At 46.3% G+C, this 23,772-nt stretch overlaps 1 protein-coding gene across 8 annotated transcripts in view; it reads right to left on the reverse strand.

The window, feature by feature from the left end:
* The window catches only part of LMNTD1 (lamin tail domain containing 1), a 475,792-nt gene extending 452,418 nt beyond the window's left edge, over positions 1-23,374 (reverse strand). For all 8 annotated transcript variants that reach the window (XR_004540206.1, XM_033953392.1, XM_033953396.1 and 5 more), the window contains exon 1: positions 23,281-23,374. The gene's annotated coding sequence lies outside the window, so the exon portion shown is untranslated. The remainder of the gene's footprint in view (positions 1-23,280) is intronic.
* Positions 23,375-23,772: the final 398 nt, after the last annotated feature.

Below are 23,772 nucleotides of genomic sequence, written 5' to 3' on the forward strand. Positions count from 1 at the left end.
GAATGGTGAATATATTTACATTGGTGTCATATACAGGCCTCCTTCACAGATGGAAGAAGTAGATAGAGATTTAATAGTAGACCTTCAGAATATATCTAAAAAAGGGGAAGTCTTACTAATAGGTGATTTTAACATGCAACATGCCGGATGTTGATTGGGGTATCCCTATTGCAGGGTCTTCTAGAAGTAGGGAGATTCTGGATTCTCTACAAGGAGAACTGTTCAAGCAGTCGGTAATGGAACCCACATGGGATGGGGGTCATACTGGACTTAGTGCTTATAAACAGGGGAAGTGTTTTTGATGTTACAGTGGGTGATCATCTGGCATCCAGTGATCACTGCAAGGTACAATTTAATATTAAGATGGGTATAGAGAGGGCCAGTGGCGTACCTAGGGTATGTGGCACCCGGGGCCCATCATTTTTTGACACCCCCCCCCCCCCCCTCATGTAAAATTTTTTTTTTTTTTTTTTTTGCAATAACCATGAAATGGAATAAATGGTCAGAATAGAAACAGGCAGTGAAATTTTTCTTTTTTTTTTTTTTTTTTTTTTCCAAAGTATTTTTATTGAGAATGGCAAAAGGTCCAGACAAGCAACCATGGTCTGTACAGAAACTTATACATTATCAAAAAGAACACAGAATGAGAGTAACAGCAACAACAAGCATGAACAAGCCTCTCCCAAGAGAAAATTGCCAATGAGAGGCATAGCAATACACAACAAAAGGCCAAAACTTGGGGCAAGCAAACAAATCCCACCCCAGAACCCACAAGAATAATAAGCCGGACTAGACCCTCAGCCATATTTTATAATGAAAAAAACCCCCACAAGCAACAACACCCAGACCGCTCACCAGACACACCAATCCGCACAACAAGCACCCAAGAAACACCCAGCCACCACCCAGACAAAACTACCAGACACACCTACCCCACCAAGCCCAGACCCAACCCCCCCTCCCCAGAGAGTGCAAGCGCAAAGTGGACCGTGAAAAGGGCAGCTGCAGAAGTGGAAAGCCCCAGATAAGTAGGTTAGCTAAAGAAAGCCCACAGATAGAAGAAATCAGGATAACAGAAGTTCCAACAAATGCTCCCACAGAAAATTTTCTTTTATTGAACCTCATTTATGTAACCATTATTCCAAACATAACATAACATAAATTATGTCTGAATTGTCATGACATCAGAAGTACATATGGAGTAGTTGCAGGTGATGCTTGGGACAGTTCTGATTATGTTAGTTTGGTTTTATGTGTTTTTTTAATAGAAGGGTTTTTATTTCTTTTTTTAAGGTTTTGTAGTTTGTGGTCGAGGTCAATAGGTTGTAGAGTTGGGGGTCAAGTGTTGCAGCTCGAATGGCTAGGAGGTTGTCGAACAGTTTTTTTCTTTTGACGTTTTTGGTTGGAGGGTGTGTGAATGGTGCGTGAGTTCTCCTATGTCTGTTTGAAGTGGATTGAATTATTTAGCTGAAGAAATTAGTTACCCCCCCCCATTCCACACACATTAATTCTCTTCCATTTTTGTTCCCATTATAAAAAAACACTGATAAGTTCCCAGGAAAAAAATACATTAAAATAAGAAGTGAAAACAAAGGCCCCTACAGATGAGAACATAACATAAGAATAGCCTAACTGGGTCACACCAATGGTCCATCATGCCCAGTAGCCCATTCTCATGGTAGCCAATAGTGCTGCCCGATTCAGAGAAAAATATTTCATTCGATCCGATTCACCCTGTTGAATCGATTTTTCGATTAGATTCACTGTTAATGACACCGCTTTTTAAGTTTAAACAAAGTATAACAATAAATTTCACAACAACAATAAATTTCACAAAGTACTTAAAAAAAAAAAAATCACATTTTTCCATTAAAGCAGTTCTGGAGACATTTGCTTGAACAGTCTTTTTTCCCAGTCCATAAGCAAGCAATATGAAAAAGATTTCCTTAATTATCTACTCAAACATTTTTGCTATTTACTTTCATTGTACCTATACTATTATTCAGTAGAAAAAATGGACTTAACTGTGCAGGAAATGAATCTCCTCATACACCCACCATATAGTGCAAAAATGTGCAAAGGTCTGTTTTTTTCTTTCGATCACTACATAGCCTAATGCCACACAAGCAGCGCTGTTACAAACATATTCTGAAGGTCAATGCTAAGGTTGACAAAGTTTCCTTCCTTGGACCAGAAGGAGATACTGACAAACCACTGGAAGAGATTCTAAAACAACTACCCAGAAATAACACCCAAAGACCCACTCAGTGTGTGAACCAGTTGAGTGGAGTGGACTAACTGGGGGTGGAAATGGGCCCAGAGTTTGCTCAGCAGAATTTCCCAGACTACCTCTTCCTCTCAACACACTGACATGCTACCACCACCACCAACACTAGGAACACCTCACCGAGTATGCCAGCAATGCTTATAAACTTTATAAAACACATTATTATATTTTCTTATAAAGCATATATTTTAACTGAACTCAGCCTTGCCATTCACAAAAATAGAAAAGTTCCCATTTCAAGCTGTCTCATGTACACTTTTCAAATCTAACATATTGTAATCACAAAACAGAAAATAAAATTATTTTTTCTACCTTTTGTTCTCTGATCAATATTCAAATCTTGTTGGTCCCAGGCTCTTGTTGTCTTGCTTGCCAGGGTCTCCTTTCTCCGTGCTAACCATCCGTCTGCCATCTCTGTTCTCCCCTTCCGTTTCCCTTCCCTCTCCCGGAGATCTGGCATCTTTCCTTTTTTTTGTCTCCATCCACAGATTCACCTTTTCTCAACTCCCCACCACCCCAGGATCCACCATCTCTCCCTTTCTGTTCCCAACTATCCTCCTATCCAGTATCTCTATCCCCCCTCCACACCATCCCCTGTTTCCAAGTTCTCTCCCTTTCTGTTCCTTCCCTCCCTAAATCCCATTATGCACCATCTCTCTCCCACTCCTCTGTTTTTAGACCCATTATTTCTAACCCCCAAAGTCTGGCATATGCATGTATCTTTGAACCCCCCCTTCCCTCTCTCCCTCTGTGTACTTTTACACCAGGACCCCCCTCCCCCGAAGGTCTGTCCCCCCTCCGAAGGGCTACACCCCACCCCTGAAGACCTGCACCCCCCGAAGGACTTTACCTCCCACCCGAAGGTCTGTCCCCCTCTGAAGGCCTAAACCCCACCCCTGCAGCACTGCACCCCCCCCCCCCGAAGGCCTGCACTCCCTTGAAGGTCTGCACCCCCCCGAAGGCCTGTCCCCCCCTTGAAGGCCTGTCCCACCCCCTTGTAGGCCTGTCCCCCCTTTAAGGCCTGCCTGCCTTTCCCCCCCTTGAAGGCCTGTCTCCCCCTTGAAGGCCTGCACCCCCCTTGAAGGCCTGCACCCCCCTTGAAGGCCTGCACCCCCCCTTGAAGGCCTGCACCCCCCCTTGAAGGCCTGTCCCCCCCCTTGTAGGCCTGTCCCCCCCCTTGTAGGCCTGTCCCCCCTTTAAGGCCTGCCTGCCTGCCTTTCCCCCCCCCTTGAAGGCCTGTCTCCCCCTTGAAGGCCTGCACCCCCCCTTGAAGGCCTGTCCCCCCCTTGTAGGCCTGTCCCCCCCCTTGTAGGCCTGTCCCCCCCCTTGTAGGCCTGTCCCCCCCTTGAAGGCCTGCCTGCCTTTCCCCCCTTGAAGGCCTGCACCCCCCTTGAAGGCCTGCCCCCCCCCTTGAAGGCCTGCACCCCCCCTTGAAGGCCTGTCCCCCCCCCTTGTAGGCCTGTCCCCCCCCCTTGTAGGCCTGCCCCCCCCTTGAAGGCCTGCCTGCCTTTCCCCCCTTGAAGGCCTGCCCCCCCCCTTGAAGGCCTGCACCCCCCCTTGAAGGCCTGTCCCCCCCCTTGTAGGCCTGTCCCCCCCCCCTTGTAGGCCTGTCCCCCCCTTGAAGGCCTGATGCCCCGACCCACCCCGAAGGACCGCTCGCCCCCCTGGCCTCCCCGCACCACCTATGAACAGCCGCAGCAGGATCGCGAAGTCAGCGTCGGGTACCAGCCCTAAGGGGGTGTTCCCGGCCTTGCCGTTCAGTCCCCCGCCACCCCCGAGGGACCGCCCGCCCCCTGGCCTCCCCGCACCACCTATGAACAGCCGCAGCAGGATCGCGAAGTCAGCGTCAGCGTCAGCGATCCCTGCTGCTTCCTGCGCCACGGTCCCGCCCCTCCTCTGACGTCAGAGGAGGGGCGGGATCGCGTCGTAGGAAGCAGCGCAGGGATGCTGACGCTGACTTCGCGATCCTGCTGCGGCTGTTCATAGGTGGTGCGGGGAGGCCAGGGGGGCGAGCGGTCCTTCGGGGGTGGCGGGGGACTGAACGGCAAGGCCGGGAACACCCCCTTAGGGCTGGTACCCGGGGCGGCCCGCCCCCCCCCGCCCCCCCCCTAGGTACGCCACTGGAGAGGGCTCATTCACAAGCAAAAGGTTCTAGACTTTAAAAAATCTAACTGTTCGGATGGGGGTTTACGTCAAGGAATTAATTTCTGGATGGGAACATCTAGAAGGAGTGGAAATACAGTGGGCAAAACTGAAAGGAGCGATTGTAAGGGCGACAAACCTTTTTGTAAGCAAGTAAGTAAAAATAAGAGGAAAAGAAGGCCGCTTTGGTTCTTAAAAGTAGTAGCTGAGAAGGTAAGAAATAAGAAGTTAGCTTTTATAAACTACAAAAGATCGCAGAAAGAGGAAGACAGGCAAAAATATATGGAAAAGTTAAGAGAGGCTGGTCGTGAAGTCAGGAAAGCAAAGATGCAAATGGAAGAAAAAATAGCTGACATGGTAAAACTGGGAGACAAGACATTTTTTAGATATATTAGTGATAGGAAGAAATGCAAAAGTGGCATTGTGAGACACAAAGGTGAAGGGGAGGAATATGCAGAAGCTGATAAAGAAAAGGCCGAATTGCTTAACAAATATTTCTGTTCTGTGTTCATGGCTAAAGCACCGGGAGCGGGACTGCGGAAGACAAATGTGAATAGGGATGGAGGCATAATAGACCCTGATCGATTTTCAGAGGGTTGTGTTCTAGAGAATGACACGGTGGCTGTTACCAGTGTGTAACCACGGGTCACCCTAAAATGGGGTGTGGAGGGAAGAAGTGCTCACTGCTGGTATGGGGACAAGGCCATCCACTGCCCCGTGGAGTGGGGAATGGCCTTGTCCCCACAGTTAAGGGAGGGAAATGCACGGTCACTGATCGTGCAGGCCCCCTCCTTCCTACCTAACGGCCAAATCTATCTATCTCACTCCCTCCCCCTTACCTTCAGGCGCATTTTAAGTTTACAGAGTAATTTGTTGAAGCCTTCTGGAGCCTGCCTGAGGTCACGTGTGTCTGTGGGCGGAAGCTTCTCCTCTGACGCAACCGGAAGTTGTGTCAGAGAAGAAGCTTCTGCCCACAGATACACGCGACCTCAGACAGGCTCCAGCGGCTTCAACAAGTTACTCTGTAAAATTAAAACGCACCACGAAGGTAAGGGGAAAGGAGAGAGATACTTGGAACGCATGAGGGGTGCTGAAGGGTGGTTGAAAGGAACAGATGCTGAAGGGGGGTGGCGAGAGGGAAGGATGATGGTGGAAAGGAAAGGAACAGATGCTGAAAGGAAATGGGGAAGAGAGAGTGGGGAGAAGACACCGAAGGGAAATGGGGAAGAGAGTGGGGAGAAGACACCAAATGGGGAAGAGAATGGGGAGAAGACACCAAAGGGAAATGGGGAAGAGAAAGTGGGGAGAAGACGCCGAAGGGAAATAGGGAAGAGAGAGTGGGGAGAAGACGCAGAAGGGAAATGGAAAAGACAGAGTGGGGAGAAGACGCAGAAGGGAAATGGGGAAGACAGAGTGGGGAGAAGACGCAGAAGGGAAATGGGGAAGACAGCGTGGGGAGAAGACACCGATGGGAAATGGGGAAGACAGAGCGGGGAGAAGATGCTGAAGGGAAATGGGGAAGACAGAGTGGGGAGAAGACGCTGAAGGGAAATGGGGAAGACAGAGTGGGGAGAAGATGCTGAAGAAAAATGGGGAATAGAGAGTGTGGGGAAGACGCTTAAGGGCTATGGGGAACAGAGTGGGGAGAAGAAGCTGGAAGGGAAGAAGACAGAGATGCCAGACTATGGGTGAAGCGGAAGGAAGAAGATGGGTGCTAGACCAATGGGGGGGGGGGGTGAAGGGAGAGGCACAGTAACAGAGCAAATGGAAGATGCAGAGAGAAGGCAGACAGTGGATGGAAGGAATTGAATGTGAAGGTGAGTAAAGCAGAAACCAGATAACAAAGGTAGAAAAAAAATTTCTATTTCTTTTCTTTTTTGCTTTAGGATAAAGTAGTATATTAGTTGTGTTGATAAAAATTTATAAACAAAGTCCTGTCAGCTGAACATCTCTTTCTCTAATTCAGCAGCCAGAACTTTGATTTATAAGGAAGGAATAAGCTAAATATTACAGTACTGAGGCTTGTAAGGATGCTGCAGGGATAGTAGTCATGGGAACGGGGCAGGGACAGTGGTCACGGGGATGGGGTGGGGCAGGGACAGTGGTCGCGGAGACAGGGCTGTAAAGGGGACATATTTTTCCCCCATGTCATTCTCTATTGTGTTCATGAGGAGCTAGCTAAAATAAAGGTAGACAAAGCAATGTGGCTGGATGGTGTACATCAGAGGGTGCTGAAGGAACTTGAGGAATTTCTGTAACTCCGCTGACTGACCTTTTCAATGAGTTTCTAGAGTTGTGAGTGGTATCAGAGGACTGGAGAAGGGCGGATGTGGTCCCTCTCCACAAAAGTGGAAGTAAAGAAGAAATACAGAATTATAGGCCAGTAAGTCTGACTTCTATGGTAAACAAATTAATGGAAACACTTTTAAAACAGAGAATGGTGAAGTTTCTGGAATCCTGTGGATTACAGGACCGGAGACAACATGGATTCACTAGAGGTAGGTCTTGTCAGACAAATCTGATCAATTTCTTTGACTGGATGACCAGAGAATTGGATAGAGGATGTGCGCTAGATGTGGTGTATTTAGATTTTAGCAAAGCCTTTGACAGTATTCCATACAGACGTCTAATAGTCTAATAAATAAACTGAGTGCCCTCGGGATGGGTCCCAAAGTAGTGGGCTGGGTCAAGAAGTTCCCTCTGGAATGCCATGCCATCACACCTCTGACTTGAAAACTCCCTTGATAAATTCAGAATCAAACTTAAAACCTTTCTATTCCAAGACGCCTACCAAAATACAAGTTAGATCCTTTCTCCAGCCATCCTCAATGATTAACAAGAACTGCTTTGAAGAAGCGACTTCCCCTCCCTTCTTGTTCTCCCCCTTCCCCCTCTCACCACCCTTTAAAATTTATTTTACTTCGATGTATTTTTGAATTTTTCCTCTCCCGAGCATCTTCTGTATCAATCCTTGTCTTCCTCATTGTTGGTTGAGTGGAAGGCAACAGAGGGTAGTGATCAATGGAGATCACTCTGATGAAAGGAATGTTACCAGTGGTGTGCCTCAAGGTTCTGTTCTTAGGCCTGTACTTTTTAACATTTTTATAAATGATATTGCTGAAGGGTTTTGGTTAAGATTTGCCTCTTTGCGGATGATACCAAAATCTGCAATAGAGTAGACATGCCAGATCATGTGAATAACACAAAGAAAGACCTGGCAAAGCTTGAAGAATGATCTGATACTTGGCAGCTAAAATTTAATGCTAAGAAATACAAGGTCATGCATTTGGGCTGCAAAAACCCGAGGGAACGATACAGTTTAGAACATAAGAATATAAGAAACGCCTTCGCCAGATCAGACCTAGGTCCATCTAGTCTGGCGATCCGCACACGCGGAGGCCCATTTAGGTACTCCTTTATGGAGACCCGGATTTCCCGTATCCCTCAATATGATTAGCAAGAAGGTATGCATCCAACTTGCATTTGAAACCCAGAACAGAAGTTTCCATCACAACCTCCTCCGGGAGAGCATTCCATGCTCCCACCACTCGCTGTGCGAAACAGAACTTCCCGACATTAGTCCTCAACCTGCTACCACTCAGTTTCAGGCTATGACCTCTTGTCCGTGTCACATCCGAAAATGTTAGTAATGATGTTTCCTGGTCTATTTTGTCAAATCCTTTTAATATTTTAAAAGTCTCTATCATATCCCCTCGCAGTCTTCTCTTTTCAAGGGTAAACAGTCCCAGTTTTCCGAGGCGTTCTTTGTAGCTCAAATTCTCTATACCTTTGACTAGTTTCGTGGCTCGCCTCTGCACCCTCTCCAGCAGAGTTATATCCTTCTTAAGGTATGGAGACCAATGTTGGACACAGTATTCTAAGTGTGGTCTGACCATTGCTCTGTAAAGTGGCATTATAACGTCTTTTGATCTACTCGTGATCCCCTTCTTAATCATGCCCAACATCCTATTTGCTCTCCTCGCCGCCGTGGCGCATTGAGCCGATGGCTTTAGGGTTCTGTCTATCAGTACCCCCAAATCCTTTTCTTGTTCACATTTGGCTAAAGTCACCACCAATATTCTATATTCATGTTCTTTGTTTTTCTTTCCCAAATGCATCACCTTGCATTTGTCTAAGTTAAAATTCATCTGCCACTTTATCGCCCACGTTTCCAGCTGGTTCAGATCCTTCTGAAGATCCTCGCAGTCTCTTTGAGAGCCGACCTGAAGTGAAGAAGGTATGTGCACGACAGAAGAGTGGGACTTGGGTGTGATTATATATGATGATCCTAAGGTGGCCAAACAGGTTGAAAAGGTGACAGCGAAAGCTAGAAGGATGTTAGGTTGCATAGGGAGAGGTATGGCCAGTAAGAAAAAGGAGGTATTGATGCCCCTGTGTAAGACTTTGGTGAGACTTCATTTAGAATATTGTGTACAATTCTGGAGGCTGCACCTTCAAAAAGATATAAAAAGGATGGTCAGTCCAGAGGAAGGCTACTAAAATGGTGCATGGTCTTCGTCATGAGGCATATGGGGACAGACTTAAAGATCTCAAATTTGTAATGTAAATGCGCTTGAGTTGAGTCTCTTTCATTTGAAAGGAAACTCTGCAATGAGAGGGCATAGGATGAAGTTAAGAGGTGATAGGCTCCAGAGTAATCTAAGGAAATACTTTTTTACAGAAAGGGTGGAAGATGTGTGGAACAGTCTCCTGGAAGAGGTGGTGGAGACATAGACTGTGTCTGAATTCAAGAGGGCAGTGGGATGTCTCAAGAGAGAAAGAGATAATTGTTACTCAGGATGGGCAGACTAGATGGGCCATTTGGCCTTTATCTGCCATCCTGTTTCTATGTTTCTATCAGCGATAATTTGGCACCAACTGAGATACTTAATACTTCTGCATTGAGGATAAGACCCTGAGGCAGGCCTCACAGCTGAAACACATACATGTCGGGTCTTGAGTGAATAAAAAGATTCAGCACCACAGGTTTCCTCTTTTGTTTTTCTTTGGACTGGTAGATCATGGCACAGTTTGGATAAGGATTTAGGGCCATTTTCTAGGATGCTTATAGCATATGCATTGAAACTTGACTTTTGTGTTCTGATAAGGCAAACATTACCTACTCTCACCCACCCCAGAGCAAGTCAGTGGGCACAGAGAATACCACATGGGCTGATAAGCAGCCAATGAACTTTGAGTGATTCCAATGTATCTCTGCCCTGTAGAAGTAGGATTTCAGCATCTGGGAGAGTAAATTAGCTATAGGCTTGAGATGAGAATAGTGCCAAGTGACTTCTGATGTGAGAATTTCATGCATTCAATAACAGTGAGTGCAACTTAATGTGACTGTTCATTGCTTTTATTGCATATCCACTCACTCTTCTACCTATCATCTTTATTACTCCTGCATAGGTTTTGAGAATGTAGGAATAGTAGCTTTCATGAATACCAAACAAGTCATAGAACTCCGACCTTGCATGAGATTTTTTGCTTTGTTCATCTATTCCCTTTGGGAAACACTTTAACTAAGAATTTCTTCATGAAGAAATTCCTGCTGTGGCTTCCTCTGCACACATTTGCACATTTTGGAGTAACCTCAAGTGCTGGTGCATTTCCTTCATCATGCTCCCCACCATGACCATTCAGATGCCAAGGCGTATGAGAATTAGATTTCACACCATCGGGGTGCAGAGCATTGACATGTCACATTCCGGGCATTTGATGGTTTCTTTAGCAAGGCAATTAAATGAAAAACAACATTTATAGCAGGTTCTGTACTTTTTGAGCAATTTCAATTTCTTTCCAGGGTTTCTCTCTAAACCCACATTTTCTCAAAGGATGAGGTTTCTTGTGCAAAGGGCACAGTCTGTTTTGATAATCTACTTTTCATTCTGCTGCCCCTTAATATCTTTCCACTCTACTCTCTCCTTATACACCTCCCAGAGAACTCCATTCTTCAAATCAGCTGCTCTTAGCTATATCCATGACATCTTTTTCTCTGTTTTGTCTGTATAGATTGTAAGCTCCTTCAAGCAAGGACTGTCTTCTTCATGACTCTACAGTGCTGTGTACATCTGGTAACGCTATAGAAATAATTAATAATAATAATAGTAGTAGTAGTAGTAATGCTTTGTCTTTAGCAGGAGGAAGGCTAGAAGGTGTAGATGTTGTGGGCCACACTTCCATCTTGTGAACAGATATGGGTTTCCTTATGCTTCTTAGATGGCCTTTCACCTAACTGGTTAGTGCTACTGAATAAACACTTCAATGCTAAAGCCACAGTCAGTAACTTCATAGGTAGTCTGGGGCAGAGTCGTCACTTATTACAGTTAAGTGCTGGTAGTCAGCCTGAGCTCAGCCATCTCTTAAAATAGTTTTCAAAATTTTCCAAATGCTGTTTAACACCACCTAAATCTTTATGATTTATAAATTTTTTTAATTTTATATAATAACTTATACAAAGTGCAAGAAAATATAATAAAATCAAACAGCACTTTCAAGAAAGACATGGCAGTACTCGAGGGAGTCCAGAGAAGAGCAACTAAACTGATAAAGGGTATGGAAAACCTCTCATATAAAAAAGCTGGGGTTATTCTCCCTAGAGAAGCGGAGACTTAGAGGAGACATGATAGAAACCTTCAAGATCCTGAAGGGCATAGAAAAAGTGGACAGGGACAGATTTTTCAAATTATGGGGAACCACAAGTACAAGGGGGCACTCGGAGAAATTGAAAGGGGACATGTTTAAAACAAACGCTAAGAAGTACTTTTTCACCCAGAGGGTGGTGGATACATGGAACACGCTTCCAGAGGTTATGATAGGCGGGAACACGTTACAGGGCTTCAAAGAAGGTTTGGATAGGTTCCTAGAGGACAAAGGAATTGAGGGATACAGATAAGGGTTGAGGTTAGGTTATAGGGATAGGAGTAGAGATAGGTTATAGAAATAGTCAAGGACCACTGCTCAGGCAATGGGCCTGATGGGCCACCGTGAGAGCGGACCGCTGGGCATGATGGACCTCTGGTCTGACTTGGAGGAGGCAACTTCTTATGTTCTTATACTACATCAAATTCTTAAAATTGTTGCTGCTGGGTTATGAATGTCTGAAGAGTGTCTGGAGATTCATAATGCGTTGTTTTATTATTGAAAGTGACCTGCATCACTCCCGGATATAAAAGCTCATATCTTGCCCCCATTCATTGGAGCTGAGGGCAGAGCAAAGAAATTGTTTCCTCAGAGAAGCAGTCTGCTTAGTAAAATCCAGAAGTAAGAGAATTTTTGAATCTTGCCATTTCAAATGTTTAATCTGCTTAGCAGCTGTTAAAATCTCTAAAGCTTGATTAAAATGAAGAAGCTTGAAGATTAGTGGTCTACAACCCTTTTGGCTCTTAGAGGCCAGAGATGCTATACAGTGAGCACGCTCTATTTCCAATGGGAAATTAAACTTTAAAGAGAGCAGCTGAGGCAAAAACTCCTCCAAAAATCCCATTGGATTCGAGCCTTCCACACCTTCTGATAAACCCAGAAGGTGAATAGTATTCCTCCTGCTCCTGTTGTTGACATCTTCAAGCTCCTTAGACAAACATATTATAACTTTGTAATCTGCCTGGCATTGGATCAGAGAATCCTCAACAGCTGACATGCGCTGCTCTAATCTCTCTGTTCTTGCATTTGAAATTGTAAGTTGTTGAGAAAGATTAAAAACTTCAGATTGAACTGTAGATAGCTTATCTGTGTTGTCCTGAATTGACAACTTAATCGTCTGAAGCTCTGCCATCACCTGTTCTAGTATTTCTGTTGGATCTTTTGGTAAAGGCACTTTCGAGGGAGTGGGTGGGTCTGACTTATCAAAAACAAAAAACAAACTCCAGGCAACTATGTACGAGATGCAGGCAATGTTTATTATACCAAATATTTAATTTAGGCAGTTAAAAATACTACCTTATAACAAACCAAAGGACCTGACACGGTCTGTGTTTCGGAAAACACTCCTTCCTCAGAGGTCCATGGTTGCTAAGGTATAAAATAAGCTGCATAAAAGGTATAAAACAACCGCCTATCTGTAATCCTTCTTCACTTGGAATGTGTGACACAAAAATAGTCAAGCAAAAGCTACTTTCCCTGAGCAGAAATCCTTGCTCAGCAATATATTCCCAGACCTCTCAATCCAATCCTCCCATAATTATTACAACAAATTCAAAACTGTCATTTATAAAATGTCCTATAATTCAATGCATTGTCCTATGAAACTGTATCTTTGCCAAGGACTTCTGATTTTATGTTTGATTTATTTGAGTGTTGTTTCCACTATGCCTGCTGTACCAGAATGTAATTTATTTTGAGCTATTAGTGAAAAAGGCATTCAACTGCTGACCACTCTATAGTAACAATTGTTGGAAAAAGGTAGAATATAAACTGTTAAATTAAATTTGTGAGATTGGACTATATTCCTTCCTGAAATCTCTCCTCCAATCTTTTCACCATTCCCTTTTCTTTGACAAGGAGAGAGAGAAACCAGGCATCACTGATAATTTCAGAACCCTAAATTACGGTAAGCATTTTCAAGTCATTTCTCTGTCTAAATTAGAAACAGCCAGCATAAAAGATCACTTGAATACCATTTGTCTGAGTAGCTCCAGCAATTTTTACTGTAACTGTGGTTATGTTAGCTAGTGGGAAGAAAGTGGAAAATAGACCAGATACTACTTTTACATTTCCTTGTTATTTGGTTGTATCCAGGTTAGAGAATAGCACGGTGACTGTTACCCGCGGTTAGCTACAGGTAGCTATGGGTAACCCGCAGAAATGGGGAAAAAAAATCAACTGGTTGCCACGGGGATAGGGACAAGACCATTCATCATCCCTTGGAGCGGATGCAAGGGAGAGGAATGGTTGATAGTGATGGAGGGAGAGATGTGGTATGGTGCTGGAGAGTGGGGATAGGAGGAGAAATGTTGAGCATGAGGCTGGTGGGCAGTGGTGAAAAATGCTGCACATGATCTAGGATATGAAAAAGGGAGAAATATTGGCTGTGGCAGTAGAGGGAGTGGGAGAGATACATCATGGATCTCTCTCTTTCCCCACTCCCTGTACTCAGGGGCGGGGACCATAGAGTGGTGAGATGATGAAGGCAGGGAGATGGTGGTCCAGAGGTGCAGTGGGTAGGAGCAAGCTTTCTGCGCTCCTGCCCGCTGCTAACCCGGTGGTAGCGGCAGCCACAGAATGCGTTATCTTCTGCCACTCAGTGGCAATGAGCACAAGCGCACTTTGGTGCTCCTGCTCGGCGCTGAGCATCTTTTTGATTGGCTCCCATGAATCACAAGAATTTACGGGAGCCAGTCAAAAAGACGCTCAGTGCTGAGCAGGAGCACCAAAGCGCACTCGTGCTTGTTGCCACTGAGTGGCAGAAGAAACTGAATCCAGTGACTGCTGCCACCAATCGGGTTAGCAGTGAAGTAGAAGGACAGGGAGGGGGCTTGGTGCCTGATGGGGGGGAGGGAAGAGGGCTGGGTGCAGAGTCTGATAGGGGGAGGGAAGGGGGGCTGGGTGCAGAGTATGACAGAGGGAAGGGGCTGGGTGCAGAGCCTGATGAGGGGGGAGAGAAGGGGCTGGATTTAGAGTCTGACAGGGAAGGGGTTGGATTCAGTGCAGTGCCTGACACAGGGGAGGGAAGGGGGCTGGATGCAGAGCCTGAGAGGGGGGATTGAGGGAAGGGGGCTGGGTGCAGAGCCTAAGAAGGGGGAGGGAAGGGTGCTGGGTGCAGAGTCTGACAGGGTGAGGGAAGGGGGCTGGGTGCAGAGTCTGACAGGGAGGGGAAGAGGGAGGGGGAGGGGGCTGGGTTTAGTGCAGTGCAGTGCCTGACAGGGGGGAGATTAAGGGGGCTGGGTGCAGAGCCTGACAGAGGGATATGTCCTTTTAAGGGCATATTTTAATATTTTAATATTTCAATGTTTTAATATTTTAAAATTTCAAAAATCTTAAATTCCTAAAATTTTGAAAATTTAAAATATAAAATAAACTGCTATCTTACCCTAGCCTACTGTACTTTCTTTTTATGTTTTACTTTTTCTATAAAAATTGTAGTTTTTCCCCACTTCCCTATTGTTTGCAACGGTCCGTATGTCTGTGGTTTTTTTTAAAATATATACTTGGATTCTCTTCCAGTACCCCCTGTTTTTATCTGTTTTTATAATGATGTACATTTTTAAATCTATTACTACATTGTAAACCGCTTAGATATTTGATTAAGCGGTCTAAAAAATCTTTTAATAAACTTGAAACTTGATATTGAGGGAAGGGGGCTGGGTGCAGAGCCTGACAGAGGGGGATGGAAGGGGGCTGGGTGCAGGGGGTAGGGAGTTTGGAAGGCAGAGAGGACAGATGCTCAATGGGTAGAGAAGAGACACGGCACATACTGGGAGAGGGTTGAGAAGGATAAATGCATGGGCGGGGGGGGGGGGCTAAGAAAGGAGAAAAAGAGAGATACTGCACAGGTGGAATAGTGGGAAAGGAGAGAAAGAAATCCTGCCAGTGGGGAAGGGAAAAGAAACCGAGAATTGTTGGACATAGGTATGTGGCGTGAAAAGGAAAGAGAGATGATGTATATGGGGAAAGGAAGAAAAAGGAATAATTGTTGGACATGATAGTGGGGGAGAGGAGGAAGGGAGAACTGTTACACTGGGAGGGAGGAGAGATGACCCAACGAAAGGAGAGATGTCAGACCACTGGAATGGGAAGGAGAAAGAGAAATGCCAGACCACAGAATGGAAGGGAAGGAGGGGAGAGAGAGATGCTAGACAGCAGAAAGGAGAGGAGAGAGATGTTAGACCTCAGGAAGAGGGAGGGAAGGAGTGAGAGATGCCAGTAGTGGTGTACCTAGCATATGTGACACCTGGGGCCCATCATTTTTTGATACCCCCCCATCTGTATGAAAAACATGATTTTTAGTAACAATCCACATGTCACACAAGCATGTACCGTATTTTCACGCATATAACGCGCGCGTTATACGCGTTTTTACCTACCGCGCATACCCCTCGCGCGTTATATGCGTGAGCGCGGTATACGAAAGTTTTCAAACATAGTTCCCACCCCGCCCGACGCCCGATTCACCCCCCCCAGCAGGACCACTCGCACCCCCACCCCGAACGACCACTCGCACGCGCTCCCACCCGCACCCGCATCCACGATCGGAGCAAGAGGGAGCCCAAGCCCTCTTGCCCGGCCGACTCCCCGACGTCCGATACATCCCCCCCCCCGGCAGGACCACTCGCACCCCCACCCCGAAGGACCGCCGACTTCCAGACAATATCGGGCCAGAAGGGAGCCCAAACCCTCCTGGCCACGGCGACCCCCTAACCCCACCCCGCACTACATTACGGGCAGGAGGGATCCCAGGCCCTCCTGCCCTCGACGCAAACCCCCCCCCCCCCCAATGACCGTCCCCCCCCCCCAAGAACCTCCGACCGCCCCCCCAGCCGACCCGCGACCCCCCTGGCCGACCCCCACGACCCCCCCACCCCCCTTCCCCGTACCTTTGGAAGTTGGCCGGACAGACGGGAGCCAAACCCGCCTGTCCGGCAGGCAGCCAACGAAGGAATGAGGCCGGATTGGCCCATCCGTCCTAAAGCTCCGCCTACTGGTGGGGCCTAAGGCGCGTGGGCCAATCAGAATAGGCCCTGGAGCCTTAGGTCCCACCTGGGGGCGCGGCCTGAGGCACATGGGCCCAACCCGACCATGTGCCTCAGGCCGCGCCCCCAGGTGGGACCTAAGGCTCCAGGGCCTATTCTGATTGGCCCACGCGCCTTAGGCCCCACCAGTAGGCGGAGCTTTAGGACGGATGGGCCAATCCGGCCTCATTCCTTCGTTGGCTGCCTGCCGGACAGGCGGGTTTGGCTCCCGTCTGTCCGGCCAACTACCAAAGGTACGGGGAAGGGGGGTGGGGGGGTCGTGGGGGTCGCCAGGGGGGTCGCGGGTCGGCTGGGGGAGCGGTCGGAGGTTCTTGGGGGGAGCGGTCGTTGGGGGGGAGGGGGGTTTGCGTCGAGGGCAGGAGGGCCTGGGATCCCTCCTGCCCGTAATGTAGTGCGGGGTGGGGTTAGGGGGTCGCCGTGGCCAGGAGGGTTTGGGCTCCCTTCTGGCCCAACTACCAAAGGTACGGGGAAGGGGGGTGGGGGGGTCGTGGGGGTCGCCAGGGGGGGTCGCGGGTCGGCTGGGGGGGCGGTCGGAGGTTCTTGGGGGGGGGGCGGTCGTTGGGGGGAGGGGGGTTTGCGTCGAGGGCAGGAGGGCCTGGGATCCCTCCTGCCCGTAATGTAGTGCGGGGTGGGGTTAGGGGGTCGCCGTGGCCAGGAGGATTTGGGCTCCCTCCTGGCCCGATATTGTTGGGGAGTCGGCGGTCCTTCGGGGGGAGGGATGTATCGGACGTCGGGGGGGGCATCAGGCTTTCAGGATGGGGACAGACCTTCAAGGGGGGACAGTGCACGGAAGTCAGGGGGGGGTGAACGGAGAGTCGGGACAGCGCACGGAGAGGCGGGGCAGTGCACGGAAGTCAGGGGGGGGGTGAACGGAGAGTCGGGACAGCGCACGGAGAGGCGGGGCAGTGCACGGAAGTCAGGGGGGGTGAACGGAGAGTCGGGACAGCGCACGGAGAGGCGGGGCAGTGCACGGAAGTCAGGGGGGGTGAACGGAGAGTCGGGACAGCGCACGGAAATTCAGGGCAGTGCACGGAAGTCAGGGGGGGGTGAACGGAGAGTCGGGACAGCGCACGGAAAGTCGGGGCAGTGCACGGAAGTCAGGGGGGGTGAACGGAGAGTCGGGACAGCGCACGGAGAGGCGGGGCAGTGCACGGAAGTCAGGGGGGTGAACGGAGAGTCGGGCAGCATGCGCGGTATAATCGTGAGCGCGTTATACCAAAATTTTGTGCTTATCATCGTGATTTCTGCGCGCTATACACGTGTGCGCGTTTTATACGGGTGCGTGTTATTTGCGTGAAAATACGGTACCTAATAAAAGGCAGCATCTTACATACTGCAGTGAGCAGTCCAACATCAATACACCCATTGTAAATCTAAACAAGCCAGACTAGTACAGATCAATCCTACACAGTCAATCCAAATAGAAAACCATGTCTTTTCAAACACACAGAACACAGAAAACACCTTCACCTGGTTTGGAATATGTAATCACAAACTAACCCCTCCCCCTTTTACAAAACTGTAGTGTGATTTTTAGTCACGGTGGTAACAGCTCAGATGCCAACACTAAAAAATGCTTTACAGTTTTGTAAATGGGGAGATAGAATAGAAATACGTAGACAAAGATTAAACTGAAGCACCAAGAAGCTGGACTCTGCATACAATGCAGCACCACAGAAACAGTTATGCATCTCCCCTAAAGCAAAAATAAATAAATAAATATAATTTTTTTCCTACCTTTTCTTCTCTGGTTTCTGCTTTTCCTCATCTTCTTGTCACTCTCTTCCTTTCATCCACTGTCTACCCTCTCTCTGCCCCTTCTATATGGCATCTTCTCTCCTTCTATTCCCCTTCCAGAAACTTTATGCCTCCCCCTTCCATCTCTCCCTTCACCCCCATTGGTCTGGCATCCATCTTCTTTCCTTCCCTCCTCCAGTGGTCTGGGATTTCTCTCTTCTCCTTCCCTCTCCCACACCCCCATGGTCTGGCATTTCACTCTCTCCTCTCCCTTCCTCCTACTTCCATCAGCATCTTCCCTCTTTCCCTCCAACCCAATTCCATGCAGTATCCTTCCCCGTTATATCTCTTTCCCCTTTCCCTGCACACCAATTCCATCAGCATCTGCCCCCTTTCTCTCCCTCCACCATGCTTCCATACTATCCTGACCCCCTTTCTCACCCTCCACACCCTTCCATACCATCCTGACCACCTTTCTCACCCTTCACCATGCTTCCATACCACCCTGACTCCCTTTCTCATCCTCCACACCTTTCCATACCCCCTTACCCCCTTTCTCACCCTTCACCATGCTTCCATACCACCCTGACCCCCTTTTTCTCCTTCCACCACCCTGCTATGCTCCTTTCTTTCTTCATCCAAATCAGCAAGGTATGGCGATGATTACTTCTGCTGCCTCTGCTTCAGAAGAGGTAAGTGACGTCGGAGAGGGGTGGGCCGGCAGGCGCAGGGAGTTGTGGCAAGGTCCTGCAATGACTGCAGCTGCTGGTCCACCTCCCTCCAACATCACTTACCTCTTCCATAGAAACATAGAGTATGACAGCAGAAAAGGGCCGTCGGCCCAACACGTCTGCCCATTCAAAAGAACCCTCCCCTTAAAAGAATACTCCCTCTAAGCAATTCCCTTAAGTGAGCCCACATGTTTATCCCATCGTTTCTTGAAGTCGAGCACGTTGGTTGCTGGCCTCAACCACCTGACGTGGAAGGCCATTCCAATGATCAACCACCCTTTCAGTGAAGAAGTACTTCCTGATGTCACCATAAAATCTCCCACCCTTGAGTTTGAGCGGATGCCCTCTTGTTGCCTTAGGACCCATAGGAAAAAGGATATCTTGCAGAGTAGATGCAGTAGACACAGTCATCGCAGGACCTTCCTGCACTTCAGCTTGGCTGCCGACTGCTCTGGAATAAGTTTGGCAGCCACGCTGAGGTGCCATTTAGAGCAGCGCGGGAGGTTCCAGACCCGGCCGGCTGTGCACTCCCTTAGAGCGTGCACCTGGGCAGACTGCCCCCCCCCCCTTTGGTATGCCACTGGATGCCAGACCATGGGAAAGGAGAGAGATTCCAGGCTATGGGAAAGAAAGGAGAAAGATGCCAGACCATATGAGGGGGGGAAGACAGAGATGTCTGACCATGGGAGAGAGATGAGATGGTGCATAGGGATGGAGGGAAAGGGGAGACAGAGGGAGGAGATGGTGCACAGCAATGGGTGTGGCAGGGAAGAGATAAGAAGAAATGCTTCTTATGAATAGGTGGGAATAGGGGAGAAGAAAGATGGAGGAGATGGTACACATGGATAGATGGGAAGGGAAGGCATGGAAAAGTAGATTTTGAGAAGAAAGCAGAAAAATGGAAGAATGTTGAATGTTAAAAGTTAATGCTAAAGATGGATGTATGGCAGAAAGTGAAGGAGAGAAAACCTGCAAATGGATAAGGGGGCCCTGGATACACAGTTAAGAGCATAGACAGAAGGAAGTGCAGCCAGAGATTGGGAAAGATGGTTTGAAACCCAAAATCAAAAGGCAACAAAGGTAGGGGAAATGATTTTATTTTCAATTTAGTGATTGAATTGTGTCAGTTTTGAGAAATTACATCTGCTGTCTATATTTTGCACTGTTAAGGAAGAAATGCATTTGTTTCTATTTCTCTGGGGTTGTACTGCATGCAGAGTCTTGACTCTTAGGGTTTCATTTATATGTATTAGTACTTTTAGTTTGTGGTCCTGTAGTAGCATAGGGGTTATCTGTGTTCTGGTAGGAATTAATGTTGAGAAGCATATGTACAGTGTGCTTTGTGTAGTTTAATTTTGTGGTTAACCATTATGTATTGTTAATAAGATTATATTGTGTGTATATACAAAAAATGAATGGAAAAACGGTATTACAATTAGTATTATTATGGGGGTGGAGTCTGAGATGGAGCTTGTGGGCTCCCCCAAACAAAAAAGCGTTCTGCTGCCTATGGGTAGTAGTGTGCTAGTTGCTCAGAGAATAACCATAAAGGATCATGGCAGTGGATGACATGACAGAGGTAGTTACCTAAGGAGAGAAGGAAGATGCTAGGGAGAGCCTAAATTGTCACAATAAGTCAGTATTCTTCAATGCAAGGCCCAGGGGCCAATTTTTTTTCTTGCTATTTTCTGCTTCTTAACCAAAGCTTGAGACAAGAAAGGCAGACTGGATTGGGGGAAGAGGTGCATGACTGAAGGACAAGGCAGTTCTCAGTAGAAGAAAATAATACATTAGGGAACACTCACATCTCTGAGGAAAGGAATGGAAAACAAAGATGAAAATGTTATAATGCCTTTGTATCATTCTATGGTGCGACCACACCTTGAATACTGTTTGCAATTCTGGTCACCTCATCTCAAGAAAGATATGGTGGAATTAGAAAAGGTACAGAGAAGGGCAATAACAATGGTAAAAGGGGTAGGACAACTTTCCTATGAGGAAAGGCTAAAGTGGCTAGGGCTCTTCAGCCTAGAAAAGAGACAACTCAGGGGAAATACCATATGATAGAGGTCTATAAAATACTGAGTGAAGAGGAGCAGGTAGATGTGATTCACTTGTTTACTCTTTCCAAAAAATACTAGGACCAGGGGGCAAGAAATGAAGCAACTAAGTAGTGGATTTAAAACAGGAGAAAACATTTCTTCACTCAACATATAATTAAACTCTGAAATTTGTTGCCATAGAATGTTGTGAAAGCAGTTAGCTTAGCTGGGTTTAAAAAAAGGTTTGGATAACTTCCTAAAAGAGAAACCCATAAGCCATTATGGAGTGGAGCAGTGGTTAGGGCTGCAGCCCTCAGCCTTAGCACCCCAAGGTTGCAGCTCCTTGTGACCCTGGGCAAGTCACTTAACACTCCATTGCCCCAGGTACATTAGTCAGATTGAGAGCCCACTGGGACAGATAGGGAGAAATACCTGAGCACCTGAATGCAAACCACTTAGGTATAAGCAGTGTATAAATACTAAAAATAAATAAATTATTAAGATGGATATAAGGAATCCACTGCTTATTCCTAGGATACGCAGCATAAAATGTTTTACTCCTTGGGTCTTGCAAGGTACTTGTGACCTGAGTTAGCCACCGTTGGAAGCAGGAAACTGGACTGGATGGACTTGTGGTTTGTCCCAGTATGGCAGCTCTTATGTTATGCCTCCAATGAAAAGTTTGAAAGTGGGCTGGAATGGATGGATGTCATTGACATACAAAGTGGCTCCACAGTGCCTTCAATTAAAAATTAGTGAAGACCACTACAATAGGCGATTAATATGAAAAAGTCTTGGAAGAAAAAAATTAGGTGGACAGGAGCAGTAGGGACATTAGGGGCTGAAATGGGATGACTGTATGAGTGATTTAAAAAATAGGAAGATGCTTCTGAAGGATAATAACAAAGCAAAAACCAAGTACATGTATGGCATAAGGGAGGAGGAAAGGTAGTCAGAGGATGTAGAAAAATGTGAATGGGTGCGGTTTAATTGAACAGGAAGAACTACTTCTTAACTGGGCGATGGTGAGATAGATCAGGTGGCTTTGAAATTGTCCTTGTAATACATTCATTTGCAGCTGTAGTACAAAGCAGACCAACAAGCTAGTTTGCCAGAATTATTCCAGCAGCATGAGCCATAACAAAGATAATGGCACTAAGTGATAAATTCTCTTACAGTATAAATGCCATTTTATGGGTGATATTTTGTTAATAAAAAAAGACTAAGAAATAATCTGGTCAAAGCAATATCTTATTGAGATACTGTCATCCCTATTACAGAAGAAAGAAAAAAAAAATCTAACTCTCAATTATCATATAGGACCATTCTAGGTGTAATATAATAAGTTATTGCTTCAAATGTACTCATAAAATACAAGCATATGATGAGAGGATATTTTTCTCTATTTCTGCTTCCTAAGGGAAAATGTAAAGATGTTTGTATAAGATTTCTCATTAAGGACTGTAGTTATCAATATGGGCTACTGTTAAAATGTGTTATTTTCTAATCTAATGTAATCTAGAATTTCCGAGTCACACTATGTCCAGAACAGATTCAAGGTGACTTACAATTAGAAAATTATTGGTATACAAATTGATGCTTTGCAAATGGAATAGGAGAAGATACGGTTCCTATGGGGGATAGAAATTGTCCAGTTTTTGAATGCTACAGAGGTTGATAATGGACTTGAGTTAGTAAGTGATTTTACCTGTAACTTGTGCTGTTTTAGCAAAGGCTCCTTTTTATGCAATGAGACTTGGGGGATAATTCATCAACAGGCACTAAGGCCAATATTCTATAAATGGCGCCTGTGTAATGTTCAGAATCTTTTTCAGGTAGATTCCCCACAACTGTGTTAGGAATACCAGAACTAAAGGGGAACCCCTGACAAAGGCATTAGCAGAAACACAGCCAGGCAGAAATAATGTAGGACCCCCCCTAATGCTGTTATCAGCCACAGCACAGCCATGTCGGGTTTACCCAAATAAAGGGGGACCCCTGATGTTGGCATTAGCCAAAATACAGCCATGTAGGGTTTACCAGAAATAAAGGGGAAACTCTGATGTTGGCTTTAGCTGAAACACAGCTGTGCAAGGTCTATCCAAAATAAAGGGGAGGACCCCTGAGGTTGGCATTAGGCAAAACACAGCCATGTTGGGTTTACCTGGAGGACCCCTGAGTCGAAACACAGCCATGTAGGGTCTACCCAAAATAAAGGTTTATCACATCACACAGTTCCTGTGGCAATTTCTCCACTCTTTGGCTGTCTCCATTTTTTTTTCATTCCTAGTAAGTTTCTGCAGAGTTTTTTTTCTTCTTCGTTCTTCTGTGTGTTGTACTATGTAAGTGTGCACCATCTTTACCTTGAGCATATGTGTAACACAAACATATTTGGCAATGCAATTTTATTAAAAGCCCTTTTCCACAAGTAAAAACATGCAGAAAATGCCCCTGAAATCACTCCACCAGTCTACAAATAATGGAACAATAAAGATCTACAATCAGTATATTTCAAACTAGTCTTTTTTTTTTTGTTGTTGTTTGTTTTTGTTTCAGGGCTAGCTTCTTTAAGTTAGTAACAAAATCCAGATGCATATTTCATTTAATCCTCGAATTAACCTTTTTTTCTGGTTTGTATTCAGTTTACTTACTTTATTTCTGGAAGGTAGGTGAAAATGAAAGCTTTGAGTTTTTCTCTCAAAAAGTCTCTGTGGTATATGAATCTAATCAGCTCTTCTTTCGGCTGTAGCCCCAGTTCCCTGCTGACTGCAGTGGATTTGTTGATGGTTACCAAGGGTAACAGGTTGACTGAAGGTTACAGTAAAGTTCCCACTGTCTGGGTGGTGTTTGTGTGGCTGAATTACAGCAGGCGAACAGGACAGACCAGATCTGAATGTATTTATCAATACTATAAGACCGTTGCACAACACTAACTCAGCACAAACCTTTGTGGGTAAATACTTAAATGTGGCAATAGCCTTTGCTCAACATATTTTAAATATCTAACTTCTGATCCACTAATTTTGGGCGGCTTCTTTTGTGCTGTGTAGTAGTTCAGACCTCAAGTTATATCGCAGTGTTTTGAAAGCAATTTAGGTGATTTTCATTCTGATCCACTTGTCAAAGACAGTTCCCATAACTAA

This window comes from Geotrypetes seraphini, chromosome 7 (genome assembly GCF_902459505.1).
Source record: "Geotrypetes seraphini chromosome 7, aGeoSer1.1, whole genome shotgun sequence".
Classification (NCBI taxonomy): Eukaryota; Metazoa; Chordata; class Amphibia; order Gymnophiona; family Dermophiidae; genus Geotrypetes; species Geotrypetes seraphini.